This window comes from Felis catus, chromosome B4 (genome assembly GCF_018350175.1).
Source record: "Felis catus isolate Fca126 chromosome B4, F.catus_Fca126_mat1.0, whole genome shotgun sequence".
In the NCBI taxonomy this organism is placed as follows: domain Eukaryota; kingdom Metazoa; phylum Chordata; class Mammalia; order Carnivora; family Felidae; genus Felis; species Felis catus.
The window spans coordinates 110,117,603-110,141,665 of NC_058374.1; the positions used below are offsets into that span (position 1 = coordinate 110,117,603).

Here is a 24,063-nt window from a genome sequence, read left to right on the forward strand (position 1 = left end):
ATCCCTCTTTTTAACCTCACCATAAACTTCTCAAAGTTTCAATATCCAAATGCTCACTTTTTAACAAAGATAGCAAACAGAAAAAAGAAAATGAGTGAGGTTTAGTTGAAAGCCCCTCAACCAATACATTTCTATTTTCTAGTCTCTCTCTTATGCCCTGAGAATATATTCAGGAGCAAGAAAAGAAAATACTCGTGGGGGTCTGGGATGAATCTTAACACCAGACTAATTTGCTACAAATTAGTCATTTAGACTAACAGTGAGAAAGATGAGTGTTCCAAGGTGAGCAAATTAGAGAAGACATTAGAGGCACAATTCTACCTGGCACTTCTGACATGAGGAGACTTGGAAACACTAGGAAATGATTACTTGGGGAAATGTAAAAACATGTTCAGTTGGTATGATTAGCTTATTCCATTTAAGCATGTGGTGCCCTTAAATATTCTGGGAGGGGAATGACGGGAAGCATGAGGAGTTTTCCAGTAGGTATTGGTATGTGGGGACAACTTATTTCTACTTGATTCAGATTCAGAGTAATTGTGACCCTGCATAAAAAAGAAGGTAAATTAACATTCTTCCAGCCTCTAACAGGGAGCTAAAGCATTTAATAGAAGCCCATTTTTTCCCACCATAATGCACAATTGGCAGAGTTGCTAAACAATAAAAATAGTCATTGTAGACTGTCTGCTTCTGTGTTCACCAATAGCACTAAGAATTGGAGATACATTAGTCCAGTTCAGTTTCCATTATTCTGACTTCTCATTAGAGAAAGGATTGATAACTACAGTTTTGCTAATAGCATATAAAGCTTTTTGTGATCTAGATTTAATTTAGCCTAATTCCCAGCACAGCATGAGCTACTGTACAATCCACGGAATAAGACAACCTAATTTTCTCACTTCATGCAGTTAGTGACATAGAGGCTATGCCATGAGCCATTTGCCATTCTCTTGGTGTGTGGATCTTAATTCACTCTCACTTATCACTTATTAAAATCAAAATCTGCCTACTTATAGAGTCAAGAGTGCAAATTAGAAGAAGAAAAGTCTGATAAATGGTTAGCTCAAATATTTTTAAACAATTTGTAAAGTAAGCATAACTCTAGTTTCACGTCTGTTTTTCACTTATAGCAAGTTCTTCTTTAAATACAATTATTTAAGTCATCTGAATATACTCCACTACTTCTCATCTGAAACAGTCTTTTCCAAAGGATATTCCAAGGAACACTTGTCCCATAATATGTTAGTGGATACTCTACAAAGTACAATGGAAGTGTAGATTAAAGTAAAATTATATATTCTTCTTTTCTATGGAAATTCTCATGACCTTTAATATGATAATGTGCATTATGAATCTCTCAAAGTACTGGGGAGTAGGCTGTGTTTCTCAATTTGGCAACAATACCCTCTTTTTGTCATTGGTCTTCTCAAGGACCACCAATCATGAATTGGGAAATGCTGATCCAGTTAAGACAACTTCATCTTAAAATATGTAAGAATGGGCCATGCCTCTCCCATTCCTGAAACAGACAATAAACTTATAGGTTCAACAAGTAATAAAATAATCCATGTAACATCTAAGCTGACCTCAGGTATTTATGCAAAGGGCACATGATAAAGCATTATCTTCTACATATGAGCCATGACGAGGGGTGCCTGGGTGGTTCAGCCAGTTAAGGGTCTGACTTCAGCTCAGGTAGTGATATGGTACATGAGTCCAAGCCCCGCGTCAGCACAGAGGGTGGAGTCTGCTTCATGGATTCTGTGTCTCCCTCTTTCTCTGTCCCTCCCCCTCTCGTGTTCTCTCTCTCTCTCTCTCTCTCTCTCTCTCTCTCTCAAAAATAAATAAACATTAAAAAAATTACAGATGAACCATGATGGGTCTTCTAATTCATGCAAAATGAGTATTTTAAAAAATTAGTGAATATGTGTGATTTATGTGTTAAAGGAACAGAAGGAGAGAGTTTGAGGAAATATTTGGGAATGGTAAAATATTAGCTAATGTTCCAGTTGGGATTCATTTTTTGCATGAACACATTATAATCCAGCATTCTCTAAGAGAAGGCAACATTCTGAGAGACGTGGCACTTGGGCACTTGTTCCACTGGGGATGATACAGTAGCAAATGAATTGAAGAACAAGAGAAAGATGCAGAGCATGTGTCAAGACGCAGGACCCTGATGTCAAGACGCTGGACCTACCATAACAGGCTCTAAGAAGACAGGAGCATCTTTCAAACCTTGGTTTCAGGGGGATAGCAAGGAGCAGCCACCACAGAAGAAAATCTGAAACAATCTTCTAACTTCACAGTTTTTCCTGTAAGTAAATAGTCTTACAAAACAGAAGCACATTGCGGGGTGGGAGGGAGGTGAGGGTGGGTGATGGGCATTGAGGAGGGCACCTGTTGGGATGAGCACTGGGTGTTGTATGGAAACCAATTTGACAATAAATTTCATATTAAAAAAAACAGAAGCACAGAGTTTTTATTTCTAGGACTTTCTAAAAGCTACCAACTGCTTTTGGTACCAACTGCTGCTCACTTTCCATCCCATCTCATCTCTGTGAATATACACATTGTTTATCATAGGCCTAGAAATCTAGAAAGAGGTTTATAAACTATGTTAATGATAGAACATAGCTAATGATCCTCAGATAGCTATACAGTGGCAGGAGATACAGGTTACTGAAAATACCCAGGAATTTTTAAAAAAGCAAAACTATAATAGTAATATTATAATAATCACCATGTTCAAGGTAGCATACATAAAATTCACTACATGGCATGAAATGTTGTTCTAAAAAATATATTAACTAATTTAACTCAAGACAATTATGTGAGGTAAAGATTATCATTATTCCCACTGAAGATAAAGAAAATGAGACCCAGACAAGCCAAGTATGCATAGTATTTAAACCCAACTGTTCAATTCCAGACTCTTTATTCTTAACAACTACAATTACCCTAAAGTCTTTTCTGAAATTTGAATTTTAATTGCCAGGGGTTGATAAATCTAATAAAAGTAATTAATTCTTAAACTCCTAAATGATTCATTAGTCAGGCGTCTTTTGCAAACAGTCAGTGCATTACTTCCCAGGTTTTGAAAACCTATTCCAAATCAAAGGCAATGCCCATATGCTGTGTGGCGATATTTGAGGATCTCTCTTTGAAAGTGGAGAAGCATTTTTCTTCTGTCAAGATGAAGCTGAAATGGTGGAAAGACAGGAAGAGGGGAGTTTGATTTGGTTTTTGTTTATCTCAGGAGCTCTCTGACAATCTGCTGAGCTGCTGTTTTATTCAGGGAGACTTTGCAGACCGTGTCAAGACAGCATGCAGACAACTCATTTTTTATTTAGGAAATGTGTGCTTAATGGCTTCAGTGTCTGAGGTTTCCTTTGAATCAAATTTTGTAGTGTGCTTGCTTTGGTTTCATTTCATTTGGAATTTGGCAGAAGAGGAGTTGGGAATGAAAACTCCTCTTGTTTATGAACTTCTGTACGGAAGAGACAAATATGAGTTAATTATGACTCCATGTGAAACCAATATCTTGGTGACTGAAATCTTGATGTGCCTTAATGTATTTTATTATGATACTACATATTTTGAGTGTATTTTCCCTACTCTTCTCCACTTATAGAGCTAATAGTTACCATTAATATTACTGTAGTTTAATATTTTTACAGGTGGTGATGTTAGTTTACCTTATGCCAATGATTTTTTTTAACATTAACACTGAAGGTACATAGTTTACAAAACTAGCATATTTCAGATTCTAAGGTTTTTTTCTTCTATTCTTTTCCACTATAAATTTGTAGCATGCATTAAGTGAATAACAATTACAGAAAATCTATATTTATCATCTATCTAGTATCTTCTAATTAAATACACATTGATGTCCACACTAATGCAAAATTCTATACGGATTATATTTAGGTATTAATGCCCTAGAGATATAAGTAAGTCCATCTCCTGTTTCTTCATCAAGACCCTCAAATCTGCTTTGAAGTCACTGTATTCAGAACTATAAATCATTTTTCAGAAATATAACAATGGATAAGAAACAGTCCCAGGGACATTTGATATTATTGATCACAGCTTGTCATGATCATTCAATTGTGTGGGTGAAATCCTACTTGTCAGAGGATATTTTCTTATTAAGTTTATATGATTCTCTCACTGCAGCTTCTCAAGTTTTAGATGCCTGATGTGAATCCTTTGATTTCTTTTCAAAGACAGGAAGGATTTTTTGCTCTATGCCAAGCAGCTATCAGCAGAAAATACAATGATTTTAGGAAATGGGTAATTAAGCTCTAGTATTACTTGATAACGTAGCTATAATAAACCAAAGCATTTATTCTATCACTAATTTAGGAATGTTTATTATCCCACTATCCTGAATACATAAAAGATACACAAAGATGATAAAGTATAAAAAGTGTTTCATGCTTTATTTGACTTTGATCTGGAATGATAATTAAGTCACATTCCACAATGTTCCATATCAAATTATTGATATCAATAAAAATTCTGTATATTTTTTAGAATATACTTTTGAAATAAAATATTATTAGCATTTTTACTTTTAGCAATAACAGATGAAAAATCTCCCTAAGATTTAGAATTAGAATGTCCTACCAAACTTAGAAAAGCAAAAGGCAAGAAGGGAAATGAAACATATGACAATCTGAGAATTTATGCAGGGGTTACCTGGCCTAGTGAAAACTGATTCTGAAAGATGACAACCGATTTGAATTTAATACTTATATTTGCATTCAATTATTTTTATAATAGGCAAAAACAGCATAAGTAATTCATAGCATAAGTCATTAAGTAATTGTAGTACATCTATATAATGTAGCATTTCTATCATACTCTTCAGGAATATGAAGAAATTCTATTGATATAATGGCAAATTTAAAAATTAATAAACATTGTATGCATTGTACCTCTTTCTTAGTGGTACCAAGGGCTAGATGCAACATCTGTCCTTTATCTTTAATGGGATATTTTGACATGCCCTAAACCACTGGACCTCTAAAAACTTCAATAAGGCTGAAGGTCCCTGGATTCCTATGAGATTTATTTCCCACTTTACTGTCACATATTTGTCTTACCAAGGTATATAGAATAGTTGCTACTTCCTGCCTACCAGGTCCAAACAAAATATCATCAATTCAGTGGACCAAAGTAATATACGGTTGAATAGAGAAACAATCAAGGTCCCTGTGCACTAGATTATGACAGAGGGCTAAATAATTGAAATAGTCCTGAGGTAGGACAGTGAAAGTATTTAATGTCCTTGACAACTGAAAGTAAACTTCTACTGTTCTTTCCTAACAGGTGTAGAGAAAGTAGCATGAGCCAGATCAATAGTTACATACAAAGTGCCAAGGGATATCCAGGATGTCAGTGCTTCCTTCATCTATATATTTCTCAAAATCTTGGAAAATGGAGGTCCACCTGACCTTCCCAAGAGACACATTTAAGAAGTTGGTGAGCATACCTTCTATAAATCCACTGTAGCACTCTGATCTCTCTGGGCCTTCTGATACCTTCTTCTACATTATTCCAAGGAAATTCTGGTATTTTAGGTACACTGCAGTATAGTCCAATTTTGGGTCCAGACATCAGTCAATAAACAAAACAAACTCGTAAAGTCACTCCCAGATACTCAAGCTAACACACTGAATCCAGAATCTCTGCTTAGTGCACTCATATCAACTTATGCCAAATTAAATAGAACATTCATTCCATTTTCACACATATTCCTCAAGTTTTGTTGATGTAAATTGGCAGAATCTAGCAAGTCTTTTGGTATTTATGGCACCTCCTCATTGTTCACATTTTGTGTCTGACCCCTAGGAGCCTGTCAGAACTTGAGCGCAATCATAGGTCTAGAAGCAATGAGAGGTGGTAGAGGTAGATATTTAAAAGGATCAGCAATCTCCTACAAGGCAACTATAACAGGCCATTTTAGTTTTCCAAGGAAAGGAAAAATAAACACTTCAGACTAGGGAGGAATGGCTACTTTTACTAGAGAAGAAAGCTTAAGAGTCTTTTTGGGTTCAAGGCAACTCATTTCATTGGAATCTGTTATAAATACTTAACTCAATTTTCAGTGTCCCATTCTTTCCTAACTGATCCCCTTTCTATGGCCAATACCTCTGTGAGTTCATAATCAAGCATGCTGTAGTGACTCTCACTGCTCTGCATTAGGAGGGTGGTGGAGAGTTGAAGAGATTCTAGACATGGAATAGGCATGAGCAAGGACAAAATGGATCCTGTCCACCCAAGTACATCAATCCCTCCTAATCTCTAACCCACAATGATCTTCAGAGCATAGTTGTTGCTTCACTTCTGCCTCTCAAATATCATGCAACTTCACTTTTAGACAACTCTAATCTGGTAGAACACAAGGAAGGATACTCTAGGAAATACAGTCTCTGATATAACCATGTTAACAGTAGGAAAATCCCACACAGTGGGTTAAGGAGTTTATTATGAGGCAGACACTGTGCTAAACCCTTTACATATATTATTTAGTTAATCTTCATAACAATGTTATGAAAGTAGTGCAATATTTATCTTTGTTTTTTACTTGAAAAATATTGAGAATAGAAAAATGATAAAAAAAACTACACATAAACATAGAAAAGAAATACATAGAAAAGAAAAATATGTCCCCTCCCTCCCTCCAATCTCATCTTCCATCTGTGCACCCCCACGCTACATGTAACTATTGTTAACCTTTTGTTGTATTTTCCTTCTGACTCTTTGTTTGTGGAATAATAAGACTATCTGGAGTAATTCTGATGGCTTGGTAAAGACCCTTGCAATACTTTCTGGGAACCACATAAATTTCCCAAGTTGCTTATAATCTTCAGTGAGGAGATAAGGAAAACTTAAACTATGATTGTGATATAAATCCCAAAGTAGCATAGGGACTGAGTCTAATACAGTTTAATATAAGGAAATAAAGAAATGTGATATTTCTTCCACACCTGAGTTTATAAACTAACATTTAGTCTGGGTACTTTAGCTAGGGTTCTGGAATGAATTCCTTATTAACTTTCTTTCCCTACTAAACCACATTATAGTAAGAATTACTGTAGTCCTTAATTCTATAATAAGCAGGTGCCTCATTGGATTCTTTGCTAAACTCTAAGCTTAGCCTTCTTGGTCTTTACCTCTGCTGTTTAAAAATAGATCAGGAAAGTAAAGCATTTGTTCCATCATAATGCTTGAGGTCAACTATATTACTGTCTCACAATTCTTTCTTCATTCCCTGCTCTTGCCATCATTTTCCTGTGGAGAGAGAATAATTATCCACCCCATTTGGGCTTGCCATATAACCTGCTTTGACCAGCTGAATTTGAGTAAAAGTGATAGTGTACAGTTATAAGCAGGGCAGATCTTGACCTAAAGCCTGAAGCAAAGCTGCATGGCTGACTTTCTAATCCCTGAATGGGGAAAAAAATTTCTGTGCTGAAAAATCATAACAGTTTGCAGTTGATCAATACACAGTGTTATCACAGCAATAATTAGTCTTTCTAACTATAGGTATGGAAGGATAGAGTGTCCTCTAGTAGTTGGACAGAGAACTCAATACTAGATGTATGTTAATGATAATATTCAAGAGAAAAATCTAATATTAGAATCCAAATAAAGATTTCTTAAATAAATTAATACTTGACCGGTTATCTTTAATTCTTGGCTAATTCTTGGTAACCGATAAGCTAACTATCAAAGTGTTCAGTTTGTGGCCAAAATCATACTAAAAATAAATGAAAATGAAAGCAAATATCAAAAGCTCAACTCAAAAAGTTGGAAAGAGGATCATAAAAAAGTGTAAGGAATACAAAAGGAAATAAGAAAGATAAATGCAAATATTACTAAATTAAACATGAGTAACAGAGGGGCACCTGGGTGTCTCAGTCGGTTAAGCATCTGACTCTTGGTTTTGGCTCAGGTCACAATCTCACAGTTTGTGAGATGGAGCCCTGCATTGGGCTCTGTGCCGCCAGTGCAGAGCCTGCTTAGGATTCTCTTTCCCTCTCTCTCTGTCCCTCCCCAACTTGTGTACGTTCTCTCTCTCTCTCTCTCTCTCTCTCTCTCTCTCTCTCTCTTCTCTCTCTCTCTCTCTCTCTCAAAATAAAGAAATAAACTTAAAAAAAAAAGCAGAATAGTGAATCTAACAACCAGATTTTTTTTCTGTTAAAAGAGCATTAATAGTCAGATTTCTAATAAGTCTAATCAAGATAAAGGGTAAATATAAAGATATAAAATTAAGAATGATAAAATATATATAAAATTGATGAGAAAGTAAGAAATTATAAATAAGATACATTTTGACATGAGACAAAGTTGAAATATTTAAATTTCAAAACAATAAACAAACATCTTAGCAAGCAAAAGTTCAAAAGTTTAAAATTATTTTGTTAACATGAAATCAACCTACAGCCTCATAATTAACAGCAGAACACTAGAGAAACGTCCATTAAAACAGGTAGCAAAAGTTTACCCAGTATCATCATTGTAATATAATTCTATTCTGGGACCCTTCCCCAATGAATAATATCAAGAAGAAATTAAAAGTCAATTATTCCTTGAAAATGGCTATCCTTCCAGTAAATGCAAGAAATAAAAAATAATCTTCTAGAAACAAAAGGAAAATTGATAAAAGAATCAATAGAGAGCTATACACTAAAGAAGCTTACAAAAATCATTGGATGTGGGACACCTGGGTGGCTCAGTCAGTTAAGCATCTGACTCTTGATTTTGGCTCAGCTCATGATCTCAGGGTTTGTGAGTTCAAGCCCTGCATCAGGCTCTATACTCGCAGCACAGAGCCTGCTTGGGATTCTTTCTCCCTCCCCCTCTCTCTCTGCCCTTCCCCTGCTAATGCTCCTCCCCACTCTGTCTCAATAAATGAATAAACATTTAAAAAAAAGTCATTGGTGCTGTATAACCCAAGAAAAACCAACAAAGTAGAAATTGTAATTATAAATATATCTATATCTATACCTATACCTATCTTATCTATAATTTGCAATGCTAATAAAAAGTATAAAATACATTAAAAGTAAATTTAAGAAGAAATATGCTGGACATATTTGAAAAAAAAAAGCTATAAAATTTCATTAAGCATCTAAAACCAAGACTGGAGTAACTGGAAAACCACACCTTGCATCCAGCTGAGAAGACTTTTAAGAGTTTTCTCAAATTATTAAGTAGGTTTAATGCTATTTAATCATATCCCAAAGTGGTTGTTTTTAGAACTGACAAAATGGTTCCAAAGTTCATCAAGAAATGTGAATGGATTAAAAGATTAAAGAAAACTTATAAAAAGAAAAGGAGGGAAATTTCCTATGAAAAATAATTAAAACTGCAAAAGCTATAAATAGATTATGTAAGAATTGAAAGAAAAATAGGTAAATGGAATGAAATTAAATTTCCAGGAACAGACCTTCATGATGATGTTAGACAACAATGAAAGTAGCATCATAAATCTGTTGGGGGAAAATGACACAGAGTGTGTGAAGTTTATTCAATATATAATGCTAAGATTATTGGTAAACTTCTCTGAGGGGGAAAATATATACTCACGTAACAATACACAAAAAGATTAATTCAAATTAATGAAAGAATTAACTGAAAATAAAATCATAAGAGGAGAAAATGTTTGGTAAAGATCTGACAGATCTCAAAGGAGAGAACCACATTTTTTTTATTTTGAAAATTTATAAACACAAAAAGCAGTGAGAATAGCATGACGAATTCCTGTTTCCATGTCCAGCTTCAGCAATTAACTACATTCTGCAACCTTCTGTGACATTGATAAACCAAGAAAAATTCTACATATTTGACTGTGTAAATTTATGTTAAAAGAAAAAAATTAAAATCCGAACAATATATTTTTCATATATCTTTAAAAAATTTATGGAGAATATTTCCTGTGACAATTAAGTAGATAAAAGTAATTATACTCTATACAAAACTCAACAAAAATAAAAAATACAGCATCTTCAATTAAATAAGATAAACCACTCCAAACTCAAAACACAAACTAAGAAAAATGTCTGCTAAACATGAAGCTCTGTGAAGCAATTGAGGGAGGATATAACCTTCCATACTTCAGGGAAGAATATTCAAGAAGAAAATGGTGCAGCTCTGTAAGATCCCAGCATGATTAATTGGTACTGATAAGAGTCATAGCCATGTGCCAGAGACAGGAGGAGTAAACAAGGTCCCTGTGGCGACCTAGTTCCATATTGCAGAACAGCAGAGTACCATTCTGGAAGTCAGTTAAAATGAGAAACAAGAAATAAACATAGTGAGGGGTGCCTGGGTGGCTCAGTTAAGCGTCCCACTTAGGTTCAGGTCATGACCTCATGGTTCGTGAGTTCGAGCCCCGCGTCGGGCTCTGTGCTGACAGCTCAGAGCCTGGAGCGTGCTTCGGATTCTGTGCCTCCCACTCTCTCTGTTCCTCCCCTGTTCATGTTCTGTCTCTGTCTCTGTCTCTCTTTCTCTCTTGCTCTCAAAAATAAATAGACATTAAAAAAATTTTTTTAAAGAAAGAAACATAGTGAGAAGGAAAAAGCAGAACAATTATTCTTTGTAGTAGATATGACTAAATATTTGGAAAACACAACACAACACACTGAAACATGTATTACAAACAATGGGACAAAATATAAATCAGGAGATGGATAACAAAATCAAACTATAAAAGCGAAAGGTTTCAATATATAAACCAAAGTGAATTATAATATTTAATGGATAAATAGATCTTGTTTCCAATAGGGATAACAAAAGAAGATAAAACATTTAGGAAGAAACTTAACAAGAATTGTGTAGGGTTTATACAAAGAAAATTTTAAAACCCTAATGACTCATACTTAAAAGCCTTAAATAAATAGAAACTCATAACTTGTTTGTGGAAACTAAAATTCTACATTGTAAAGATGTTAATTGTCTCCAAATTAATCTATTAAAGCAGTTATTACTAGAAACAAAATAATTTGAAAGTAAAATTTTAACTTTGATCTGTTAAAACAAATATACAGAACTAGCCAAGAACATCAAGAAAAGAAAATTGAGGGAGGAGCCCTGCAGAATATTAAAATATAAAAAGATTACATAAATTAGCTTGGTATAAATAAAGAATAATGCAGAAGAATCACCTAGAATTCATGTTAAGTCTGAAATTTTCCTGTGGGTCAAACATTAAAAATTCTGATTTTCTAGGTCAGGACTACAGCATGGAAATATGCCATTTTATTATAACAAGAGTCCCAGATGATTGTAACACAAGTACAAATATCCTTTCTTAAATAATCTACCCATTTAAGGAATTCTTTCACCACCAAACATACCATCTGATGCTGTCTGAATACTAAAGGCACAGCCAATGACTTGTATTTAAAACTAAAAACTCAGAACTGTTTATGCCTATTGATGCTAAATAATTACCTAGTTTAATTACATATTATGTAAACCCATGAAATGTGTGTTCAAAAAGAAAATTATTGCCATGAAAACTAAATGTTTTAGAAAAACATAATAAATGTAAATTGCTAGAAAAAAATCTTTTCAACTCTGTGGATGAGAAAAGGTTATGCCCTATTTCAAAGAAAGATATATGCATCATTAATGCAAGACCAATGACACAAAATTAATAAAACCATAGTCAAAGAAAAAGCCTAAGATCTCATTCAACAGACTGCAAATAAATGTGCATTCATATCTTTTAAATTAAAATAATTAGGATTTTTTAATGATAATCATTTTTTATGATTGATGTAACCAGTTTTTTGGTTGTTGTTTTTTGGTTTTTTGTTTTGTTTTTAGAGAGAGTGTGAATAGGGGAATGGGGCAGTATGGAGAGAGAAGGAGAATATTAAGCAGCTCCATGCTCAGCACAGAGCCTGTCATCCAGCTAGATCCCGTGACCCTGGGATCATGACCTAAGCTGAAATCAAGAGTGTGACCGATGCTCAACCGAGTCACCCAGGCACTTCTTAAATTATTATCGAGAAAATACTATTTCTAATCATGTTGGCTAAGGCGACATCTTCTCTAATAAAATAAAAAAAAAAAACAATGTGAGAAACACTATAATATACAAATAGATGAATCCAACAGAATATTCAGAGATGAACCAGTTAAATAGGATCTCTGAAAAATATGTATTCCAAACAGATAGCGAAAAGACAGATACATCAATAAAGGATGCAGAGAAAATTCTACTAGCCTTACAGAAAAATATAGGTGGATCTTTTTTATATTCTCACAAAACAATAAACTTTAAAAGAAAAAAATATACTAATTACGGTCAGAAACGTACAAAAAAGGCACTAACATTCTAACACGTTGTAATAAGAACTCTCTTTTAAGCATGACATTGTATATAAGCCATATAGGTGTTAAAAACCAGCCAACAGGCTCCAAACGGGGCAGCTTATGCTAAGTCCCACTCCATCAAACTGAGACCTAACTTAATTACAGTTCTGGCTTTCCCAGAAAAGCAAACTTAAAACCAATCAGGATTCACCTAAATAGTGTTATTTAAATAATCTGCCTCCTAGATGCCTGCCATTCCCCAAAGGAAAGTAACTGCAATAACAAATCTGGGGTTTTTTTGCTGTTTTTGTTTGTTTGTTTGTGCCTAACGTAACCTCCTTGTTCCTGCTCCCTTCTGCCTATAAAAGTCTTTCATTTTGCAAAGTTCCTCAGAGCTCCTTCCTACCTGCTATATTGGAAGCTGCCCAATTTTTGCACAAATAAACTTAAAAATTTTAATATGCCTCAGTTTATCATTCAACAGTTCTATGAGTAACCTTGAAAAGGAACCTAACAAGGCCCCGTCAGCTCCCGGGAACATCCAACAACCAACCGTACGTACCTGTTGGGCCCCTGGAGCTCGCCGCTTTCTCGCTGCTTCAAGACGCTTCAAGACGGGTTAGCTAAGTCCTTATGGATCCTTCACAGTTTTGCCTTAGGAGCTTGAGAACTTTTTTTTTTTTTACCATTTCTTTTTCCAGACTGGGCCCAAAAACTGGCACAAGAAAAATTGAGTCCCCCTTAAAAATCGGACCCGGTGTAAGAGCCAGCCCGGGTCTGACTTAAAAACCGGACCGAGTCCAGGGTCGGACCGGTTCCGGCCCGGAAATCAGAAACCAGAAACCAGGCTAGTTCCGGGGGAAGGACCTAGTCGGACTTAAGCTGGACTGGCGCCAGTGCTATGCCTCAGGTGAATAAAATTTCGTTTAAAGCCTGAACGAGCAGGTTAATCTTACCAAAGATAATCTTGAATTACAGTGGCCACAGTGGAGAACGTTTAACCTAGATAGGTTTATCCATTTACGAGGTGTCCTAGACAAAAAAGGAGCTCAGCCAAGCACTCACCATAAAGGGGACAGGGAAAATTATTTTTCTTACTTTACAGTTTCTCATAACCAGGATAATACCTGCTGGGACATTGCACTCACTCCAGAGCCTGCAGACAAGATCCTGGGAAAACTGGCAGACCCAGGCAAAAGTTAATCAAAGTCAACCCTCCTAGATTTCGAATAGAGGTGCCTGGTTGAGAGAGAAAGGTAAAATTTCACATTGTCACTTTCTTTCCAAATTTAGATTGTCAGATTAAAAACATCTGTAAGAATTAGATCTTTGAACTGTGACTCGTGAATTAGCTTTAGGGTGCTTATTAGCTGTCGGTCCTTTATCTCTCAGGGACAGCTATTGCCTTGTTTTTTGTTTGCTGAGAATTTGGCTTGGCAACCATCAGATTGGGGGCCCCGAAAATATGAGCAGACAGAAATGTGTGTTGCATTCCATTTGGGGGTATAGACTGTTGCCATCTCAGGGATCCTGGCATGGTGCATACAAGTAGAGGATTTTCTAATGCCAATTCATTCATTAGCCTAGAATCAAAGCAAGACCACTTCTTCCTTTTTTTGACCTTCCTGTATCCAGTTGTTTCCTAGAGTTAAGGATTCTCCATTGATGCTCTATTTATTAGAGTTAGACGACAATATGTGCTCATATATTCATTAATGCTTACAAAACAACACTAACCTTGACAGGATTGACTTCAAAAAGCTGAGTTTCAGGTTCACCTACAAGATAATTCAAGGATGATAACAGGGGGCAAAAATCAATTTCCCATTGGAAAGGATGACTTGATGAGAAATCAGAAGGATGTCCAATGATTCAGGGGTAGCCACTACATAACTGAACAGCTTAAGTGAAAGTTGTTCATCCTTATTAAGTATGAAATCAGTAATCAAGACTCACTTGAGTAAAAGTTAAAGTGTGTTTTGAGACAAATTTTAGTATTATTACATTTTTTTTATCTTTTCTGCCTTTAATTTTTACAATCATAAAAGATTAACTAGGACACTCTTTTTGGTGATATTTAACTTAGAAATATTAATACTTGACATCTTATAAATATATAGAAGAAATCTAATACATATTTATTAATGGAAAGCTGTATATTTTGTGAATGTGAATTATATCTTTTATGTAATTTATCATGGCTAACGTTAAAATATGTATCTATGCTTACATGATAGCTTTTAGGAAATTTCAAAATGTGGTAGATAATAAGTTCACCAGTGTCTGCTGTTTAGGGAAACTTCCTTGATTTTTTTTTTTTTTTTTTTTTTTTTTTGCATTTAAACGATTGGTGGCTGGGTTTGGCATAATATGGGAAATCCCTGGTTGGTGTTGCTCTGAGGATGAAACAAGCATATATCACTTGCACTCCCCAAAAAGGATGGTAGTTCTAGAACTTTCCAACACTCATTGGGCAAGGACTAGACATAGTTATTTGGTAGAAGTTGACAGAACTATTTAATGAGTTGGAGCCCAGCTGTATATCCCAAAGTCATTAAAAGAATTTCCAAGATCTCTGTGAAGTGTAATTTATTCAATAGAAAAGAAGTCAAGTAAATTAAGGAGAAGTAGAAATTTCAGTAAAACAGAGTTCTCCTAAGAGTAGTTTTTCTATCTTCCAAGAAATAAATTGGCCAAATTCTAAGGTTTCGATAAATGTCCCCTTTCCTAAACTCTCAAAGAAGATGAATGGGACATCACTGAAAACATCTTTAGGGATTTTCCTAATGGTAATTCACTCTGAGCAGGAGCTGTACATTCTTATTATGTAACGTTTCTTATCATGGCATAGCTTTGCACCTGCACTGTACTATAGCTCTATCTTCAGATAAACAATAGGAACCCCGTTTCTCTCCATAATATGAGTGCCTTGGTGTCTTAATATATATGGAAATTACCTGGAGGAAGATTTAGTGCTACTCTAGCAAGAGTCAATGCTTCTTTTTACTAAAACAAGATATATATTTCTCTCTACATTTTTAACCAATATAACCAACATTTATTCAGGAAAAAAATAACCACCAATCATCAATAATAAAATAATGCACACACACATACAAATATGTATACACAAATGCTAACGAACCCCAACACACACATATACACACAAATAAAACACATTTTCAAGGTGTATTATATGCCAAACATGATATTAGACCCTGGAGGTACAGAACTGACAAAGGTATACTTCTGCACCAGAAAGTCATAAATTTGGGAAAGTCACAAAGTTTTTAGGGTGTGAGAGGAGAGGACATTCTCACTACACAGAATTGTCAATTAGATGTAACTCCTGCCCTACTCTGTCATTTCATGGAGGGAAGAAGTTGCAACCATAATTAAAACCTTTTTTCTATTAAAAAAAATCTGCATAACATTAAAATCCAGACCTCAGAAGTTTAATAATACACCAAGGAAAACATAAGTTTAGGGATTTAGATAAAGGTCTTTTCTTCCCTACTACCTAGAGTATAGAAGGATGCTTCTCAAAAGTTTCAAAGAAATCAGTTCTGATAGGGTCCCATGGAGGAGGGAGCAGGATTTGTTGTGTGATTACAGCACAGTATGCAACAACATTACCTAAGAGAAGTGATAGTCACAGACAGCATGAAAGGGCTGCTAGAGTCAGGAAAGGAAACAAGCTGTGGATACCATGTAGTAGACTATGGGATTTATGTCTGAGTAAACATGAGAATCTCCTTACAGTGCCACTGATGGGAAAAAAACAACAATGTTATGTGGCTTGGAATACATACAGAGTGATGCTGTGCTGCAAAGTAAAACTGTGTATCTATAATGCATGATAAATAGAGCAGTGCATATCCAAGCCATGTGTAGGCAAATATGGCAAATGCTAAGAATGGTTAACACTGGGTGAGTGGATGTGTACAATTTTAATATTCTTTCTATAATTTCCTGTTTTTCAATTATTCTATGATTGAGAAGAATGCTTTATAATATGTAGTGCTTTATAATGTGAAAAGTTAACAGTGTTAAGATGATTTTCATCTTTACTCTTATTTGGTAGATAAAAGTCATAAAAAGAAATTGGTGCATTATGAAAATCCTCTGGATAGACATCCAAGCACAATAGCTTTAGAAATTCCAAAGTTACTGAATTTTCCTATTTGAATTATCATTTTAGTGTATAAAATGCATTGTTATGTCCAGCATTGGCTTAAAGTTATAGAATAACAGTCCATAAAATATTTTTTCTTGTTGTCGGAGCACATATTTACCTATGTGCTGAACTTATTATTTTTGAAAAAGCAAAAGCTGCTTATTCTTTCAAGAGTAAAATTGTAAAAGTTTCATTTAAAATCATATCATTGTGTAAGATTATATAAATAACTTTTTCTCTAGCTGAATTTTATCTTTTATTTGCCATCCAGATGCAATGGAGAAAAAAATAAAAAAAATTCTAGGCTATATAAAAATATTGCTAACATAACATTTATTCTCCACTTAAATAGCAATGCAGGCACACTGCAGAGGAAATATTTCCATATGGCATGCATAAACACTCTGGTTATTGATCCCTTAAGAGTTTCTGTGTGGTAATATGTTTGAAGACTGCGGGAATATTCCTACTGCATTTTCCACATTATATTTTGTATATTATATTTTTTGTATATTATATATTTTTTTATTTTTACTTTAAACCAAAGATGGTCTTCATTACATTTTCTGTCATATACTACTCTTAACTGCTGTCAAAATTGTTGATACTATTTACCTTTGAACTCAGAAAACTGATTTTTAAGGAGAACCAAAGATGCGAGATATATATATATATATATGCATACACACACATATATATACATTGTATATACACACTACATATATGTATGAATGTATGTACTTACACATGTACATGTATATACACACATGAATACATACAGTACATAATGGGATTTTATGCTTGAAAATATGAAAAATAAATTATGGCAGACTGGAAAGTAGGTGGGAAAAGGTGTGACTGAAACCAAAAGGGGTTTGCCCAGGGAGAATTAATGTCAAATTCAGGGAAAACAAGTAAAGTTGGTTTCTTATTCCCCATCTCTGCTCCATTTTTTGATACATCTCTGTTAATATAGTATTTTTCATTGTGTTTCTCAGAATATTAATCCCTGGAAATTCTAGTAAGAAAAAAATGTGTAGTCAAGAAATATAGGGAAAGCTGCCATAGTATATTTCTTTCTGCAAGAATCACAGTGTGTATTCACATATCAACGGCTCTGAGAAGTCCTGTGATAAATAAATCTATCCAATTTTTCCTAAACTTTATATTGCAATGAAACGTATTTTTAAGGTAATACTCAAGAGTGCCCATAGAAATACATTTTCCAGTCACTATCTTTCATTTTCACATTTACCTTTTAAACATTTAATTCATAAGTGTTTTAATTTCCAATTTTGCATTATTCTGAGTTTTCCTCCCATTCTTTTAAAAAAAATTTTGCCTTTTTTCATAGTTCTTATTCTTTCACTTGGTCTAACACCCTTAACTATTTCATTTGTTTATTCATCAATGTTTATTTAAAGCTCTATTTATTCAGTTACTTTAACATAATTCTCTTTCCCCTTCATCCCACTCTTCCAACTACCTTTTTCAAAACCCTAAGCATTTTTATGGACTCTATTTTTATTACAAATATTTTCCTCCCAACTTATTCACTTTGCAAATTCCTACTTATCCCCTCTCCACATACATAGACATAAACACATAGGGTGTTATATATTCACTATGTACTGCCTTAGTTCTAGATGTTTTCATTATCACAGCACTTTTATGTGATTGGCTTTGCACTTATCTCTCACACTACAAGCTCTGAGATGTAGGAACTATGTCCTTTTTGTTGTTACATCCTAATCTGTCATAGCGCACAGCATATTTACACAGTTTTTAATTGTGTATGGGTAGTGCTGCTAATGTGACTACATTCTTCAAAGACTCTTGGACCTGTTCACACAAAGAATATATCATAAGTGTTTTACTATTTGAATGCAGTTGCTGCATTGTAAAGGTTTTCATTGTTGAATAGGTCCATGTTTCCATCACTGAACAGCAGTTTTTTAATGGAGACATTGATTCCATAGACACAGGTAACAGCACTTTGTACTTAGTGCTTAACAAATTTCTTACAAGTATTAATCTGAACCAATCAGTTTTTGAGAAGTGACTTGTACTGATTGACATTGTTAGAACAGTGAAAACATCCAAACCTGTTTTTGTGTAAAGAAAAAGAAGGGAGGAAGGAAGGAAGGAAGGAAGGAAGGAAGGAAGGAAGGAAGGAAGGGAGGGAGAAAGAAGGATATTTTTCTTGCTTATAAATATCAGACACCAAAAAATTCCTAACAGATAAATTTAAAACCATTCAGATTTAAATGAGAAATGTGTGGTTATTAACTATGTTATATTTTTGGTTTATTTAAAATAACAAATATGCTATAAGAACCAAAAATATCTGTTTTCAAAAAGCCGATTACATCTAATTGCAAAACAACACATGAGAAATGTTAAAACCCGAATAACAATATAATGAAAAAACTTCATGAAGTGCATTACTTCATTCCAAGGAAATATTAAATATTTATTATGGCCTGATAGGTTGATTCATTTGGGTAATCAATAATTAATCACTCTGAAAGCTTCAGATCCTTTATAAATATCAAAGACTTTTAATAATTGCTTTACAAATCCTAAGTAGCATAGAATCTACAGACTTCATATATCAAGGGAAATGAATACAAGTTTAAAAGATGACTGCTTTAAAATGAATAAACTAAATCCCAAAAGTTCATATTTTGAAATGTTTGCTGTTATAAAAGAGATCAGTGTGCTGACAGGAAGGTAAAAATAATACCATCTCTGGGCATAGATAGAGCATATGTCTAAGCAAAAATGCCAACGGAACAAACTCACTGCCAATTCTTCTTTTGAAAATATTAAATATGCATCCAATTCACAATTGATCTGGATAGAAGAGTAAAAAAAAGTAACTTATACAAGTGAAATTCACAGATTATCACTTCAGCCATTTGTATTAACTCTATTCTCCAACTATATAAGAAATATTAGAATTAGCCATGTTGAGTTTCAACTCCTTTACTGCTCATCCTCCAACTGTAATAACCATAATTTTGAGGACTATAATACTAATGATTGATACCAGTTTCACAGTCATTGAGTGTTTAATGCTCAACACCAAGAACTTCACATATATAATCTCATTTAATTCTCTTGATACCTTATCGGTAGACTTTATTATGGCAGAACCCCACCATAATGTCACAATTGATGTATAAAATTTTCAACTGCATAACATATGAAGTAATATTAGTATAAGTGTAATTAAATGATTAGGTTGAGCCTGCCCAAGATTTCCGATGAGGCGGATCAGGGAGAGGGGGGAAAGGATTGAGATGGACCAGCCATGCTGGTCCCAATTATAGCTTGGTGTCATCTAGTAACAGCTATCAACTCTGGCTTAAATATTTCCATGTGTCTGACAATGATAGTTTGGACTTCTAGGTCATAGGCATCAGTTCCAGGAATCTTTCAGGGCCCATTTGGTAAAACAGATATGGGGCAATTGGGCTAAGAAAGTGCTAGGGACTTGGAGACTCACTCTCCTTCTTGGATGAAGAAATCCAAATGGGCTAGCTTGTCATTAACTCACCTGGCATTTCATTCCAATCCAAATACCATCATGGCTACCTTCCACACGTAGTATGACTAATGGAATCTAGACAGAGAAGAACCCAATTAATTGCATTATCTGAATTTGTATTCTCATCAGATATTGTACTTTTATCAAACCTGGTTTAAGGAATATAAAACTAAAACTTATAGAAGTTAAATAACTTGCCCAAAATCATTCAGCAAGTAAGTAGAAATCAAAAATTAATCCTAGGGCTCTTTCTCTTTTAAAAGTAACAGAAATAAGTCAGCACCAGTTAATAAAAAAGGTGAAAAATAGTTTAAGGATTCAGATATTGACTCGTGACACTCAAATTCAGAAGACAATCAGGAATAAGCTGGAATGAGCTGATAGGATAAAAGGGAACAGAAATACACCTCATTGTTTGCTCCTATGTCAGTTTCACTGTGCTGTTGTTCCAAACTGGCTTTCTTTGCTACCATTTCTGTGACAGAAATAGATCTCACCAGCTTCCAAATATTTTTTTTTATTTAAGAGATAATAACATTAAAATCTTCAAGGAAACATTTATTGCGTATGTCTTGGGTTCCAGATATTTTTCTGGGTGCTGGCCACACAAAAATAAACAAGATATGATTCTTGCTCTTGAGGAAGCTACAGTTTAGAGGAAAATGAATATGAGTAAGCAAACAACATCTACTTAATATGGAAAATGCTAAAAATAAAGTGCTTCCTAAGTGTTTCTTTTCTTTGTTTTAAATTTTTTTTAAGCTTACTTATTTTGAGAGAGAGCAAGCATATGCGTGCATGAGCAGGGGAGGGGCAGAGAAAGAGGGAGAGAAAGAATCACAAGCAGGCTCTGCACTGTCAGCACAGAGCTCCCAAAACATGAGATCATGACCTGGGTTGAAGAGTCAGACGTTGAACCGACTGAGCCACCCAGGCACCCCTGAGTGTTTCTTTCTTTCACACTTCCCCCCTGAGTTACAGCAGCCTTGTAGCTTACAGATCTGATCATGGAATTTCCCTGTTTAAACCTTCCATGAACTTCTCAGACACTAAGAATAAAATTTAAACTTATAACCACAGTCTAAACTTTCTACAAGAAATAGCCCTGGGGCACCTGGGTGGCTTGGTCCATCGAGCATTGGACTCTTTATTTCGGCTCAGGTCGTGATCCCATGGTTGTGAGATCGAGCCCCACACTGGGCTCTGCTCTGAGTCTGGAGCCTGCTTAAGATTCTCTCTCTCCTTCTGCCCCTCTCCCCTGCTCACACTCTCTCTGTCACTCTACAATAAAAATAAAAGAAATTGCCCTGCTTATGTTTCCAATTTCATCGCCTACCATTCTATCCCTTGCTCCTGCCACAAGCCAAGCTCATTCCTACAAGAGAAGACCTCTGCCCTCCCGAATCCCTGTGCAAGGGAGATGCCAATCCTATATCTTGGCTGATTTCTTCCTGTAATTCATCTTGTGTCAAATGTCACCTCCTCAGAGAGGCCTTTCATAACTAAGATATAAAAATCACTCTCTCTTTAGTTACTTTTCATTATCATGCCGTTTTACTTTCTCATGGCACTTATCACTAACGTGTTCCTGTTTAATGTCTGTGACTCCCACAGAGTCAGTTCCATAAGTGTCTGTTTCCCTCACACTAAGTGCCCTAAAGTGTAGAACAGCTCCTGGTATGTGCAGACATTCCATATAATTCTTGATGGAATGAATGAATGAATGTGCAGTATGTGGGACAGGCTTAGCAGACGGATCTTTGGACAAACACAGAGATTCATGTAAAACTTCCTAGAAGAGAAATTCCCTTCAGTCTTAATCTTCACATTCAAATTTTCAGACACTTCCAATACTTCTCATGATATTGTTTCTATAACAGCTTCACAGTCCAGATAGCTATTTGACAAATTGCAGGTTTCAGTCTCTCTCTTAAAATATGACTAAAAACTGAATACAGTAATTCCAAAGGAGTCTTTCTAGCACAGAGAATAGTCAGATATGTATCTCTTATGATATGTTTCTTGCACGTCTGTTAGTTCAAACTAAGAACAGGGTAACTCTTAAATAGCATAAACCAACATAACAATGCTGGCTCGAATGTTGGTAATGGTGAATTAAACTTGCATCACTGTACTGGTGCTAAGCCTTATTCCATTAGAGTGACAATTCGTATCTATACCAAAATACTGATGTTTCCCTCCATCCCATTAAATTGCATCTTACTTGTTTCAGCCTTGTATTCCAAACAATTGAGGCCATTTTTTCCTTTTTTTTTTTTTATCAAGATTTAATCATCATACAATTGTATCAATTTTAGATGTACAACATATTGATTTGGTGTGTGTATTTATTACAAAAGAATTACCACAGCAAGATTAGCTAACATCCATCCATCACCACACATAGTTACAGATTTTTTTCTTGGGATGAGAACTTAAGATCCAGCTCCTTAGTAACTTTCAAAAGTACAATACAGGATTAACTACTGTCAACATGCTGTAGCTTATACCCCAGGACTGATTTATCTCATAACCAGATGTTTGTAACTTTTGACCTCCTTCACTCATTTTGATTGAGGTCATTTTGAATGTTCATTTTATGACCCATCATAATTATTTATCTCACCTAGCTTTTTGAGAGCAGCAAATTTTAAGTAAAGTTTCTGTCACCCTCCGAGTTAAGGATTAAAACGTGGATGGTGAATCAATATTTCTCTACTGCTAAACCTGCTCCAAATTGATCTTTGATTTGACTGCTTATCTCTATTTTTCTACAATTATAATGGAAGAGATTTTGTCATTTTCCTCTCATATCACCAGTGTCGATATATTAATGAGGTTTTCTCAACTTTTTCAAGGTGGAGGTTTTATAAGAGATAGAAAAGATGAAAACCAAGCAAGTTGAAGCATATTCTTAATGACATATATGATAATAGATTTTTAACACTTGAAAGTGTATTCCCTGTAATATGTAACTATAAAAAATAAAATTTACCTCCATCCTGACCCGAATAAGTACTGATTTTTATTTTTCAATGTTAAAATTTCAAATTTAGATGCTAATTTTAAGTCATTCACCTATTTTTCTATACAAATAAAGATTTTTTAAAGCTTGAGACAAAAATACAGAGGAAATTATTTAAATCAAAAGTGGCTATGTTTTATTAGCAAAGATGAAAATCTGAAATAAATCGATGATTTTCCGGGAAAATTAGCACCACTGACAATGAAAGATAAAAAGCCTAAAAAGAAAATCCTCCTTTACAAAAAAGTAATTTTAAAACTATCAAAGAGATATTCCACCCTCCAAAAAAGGTATCAGTTTCAGATGACTTCACAAGGAAAATTATCATGTAATTCAAGATGGCAAGAAAAGGAAGAGAACTTTCTAATATTTTTCCCCTGAGCTATATCAGAAATCAGTTTCCTTCATGTATACAAAGAGCAACCATCAGGAATAAATAATGGGAGAAATGCCTGCAATTAAAATACCAGCAAGCATTAAAAAAAAAAAAATACAAGCAAACATGATTAAATACTAAAGAATAATTTTAACCAGAAGGTTATGCTACATTAGTAAATGTCCCAAATGTTGGCTTACAGAACAAATGTTTACTCCTCATTCATATTCCATGTCTAGACAGTTGACTGCTTATATATCCCATGTTTTCTTCATTTGGGAACTCAGATTAAAGGATCATCAGCTATGAAAGATATGCTGGCCTCACAAGCAAAAGGAAAAGGCTGATGGTTCCTAAGCTTTCTGTTGATGAGTAGCATAGGTCACAACTGCCCAGATGGTCAAAGCAAGTAACAAGGCCAAACTGATGCCAATGGGGTGAGGAATTATAATCCTTCACTGGGATGGGTAGTGAATAATTGGTACAACAACAAAAAAATCTACTACCTGAATTAATTGCAACCCTCAAAACAAACCTGATCTAAAAGAAATAGACAGGAGCAGCTGGATGGCTCAGTTGGTTGTGTCAGACTC

At 34.7% G+C, this 24,063-nt stretch overlaps 1 long non-coding RNA gene across 1 annotated transcript in view; it reads right to left on the reverse strand.

Moving 5' to 3' along the window:
• The window catches only part of LOC123386666, a 45,081-nt gene extending 31,865 nt beyond the window's left edge, over nucleotides 1-13,216 (reverse strand). Inside the window, exon 1 of the long non-coding RNA XR_006600922.1 lies at nucleotides 12,902-13,216. This is a non-coding gene — a long non-coding RNA (uncharacterized LOC123386666). The remainder of the gene's footprint in view (nucleotides 1-12,901) is intronic.
• Nucleotides 13,217-24,063: the final 10,847 nt, after the last annotated feature.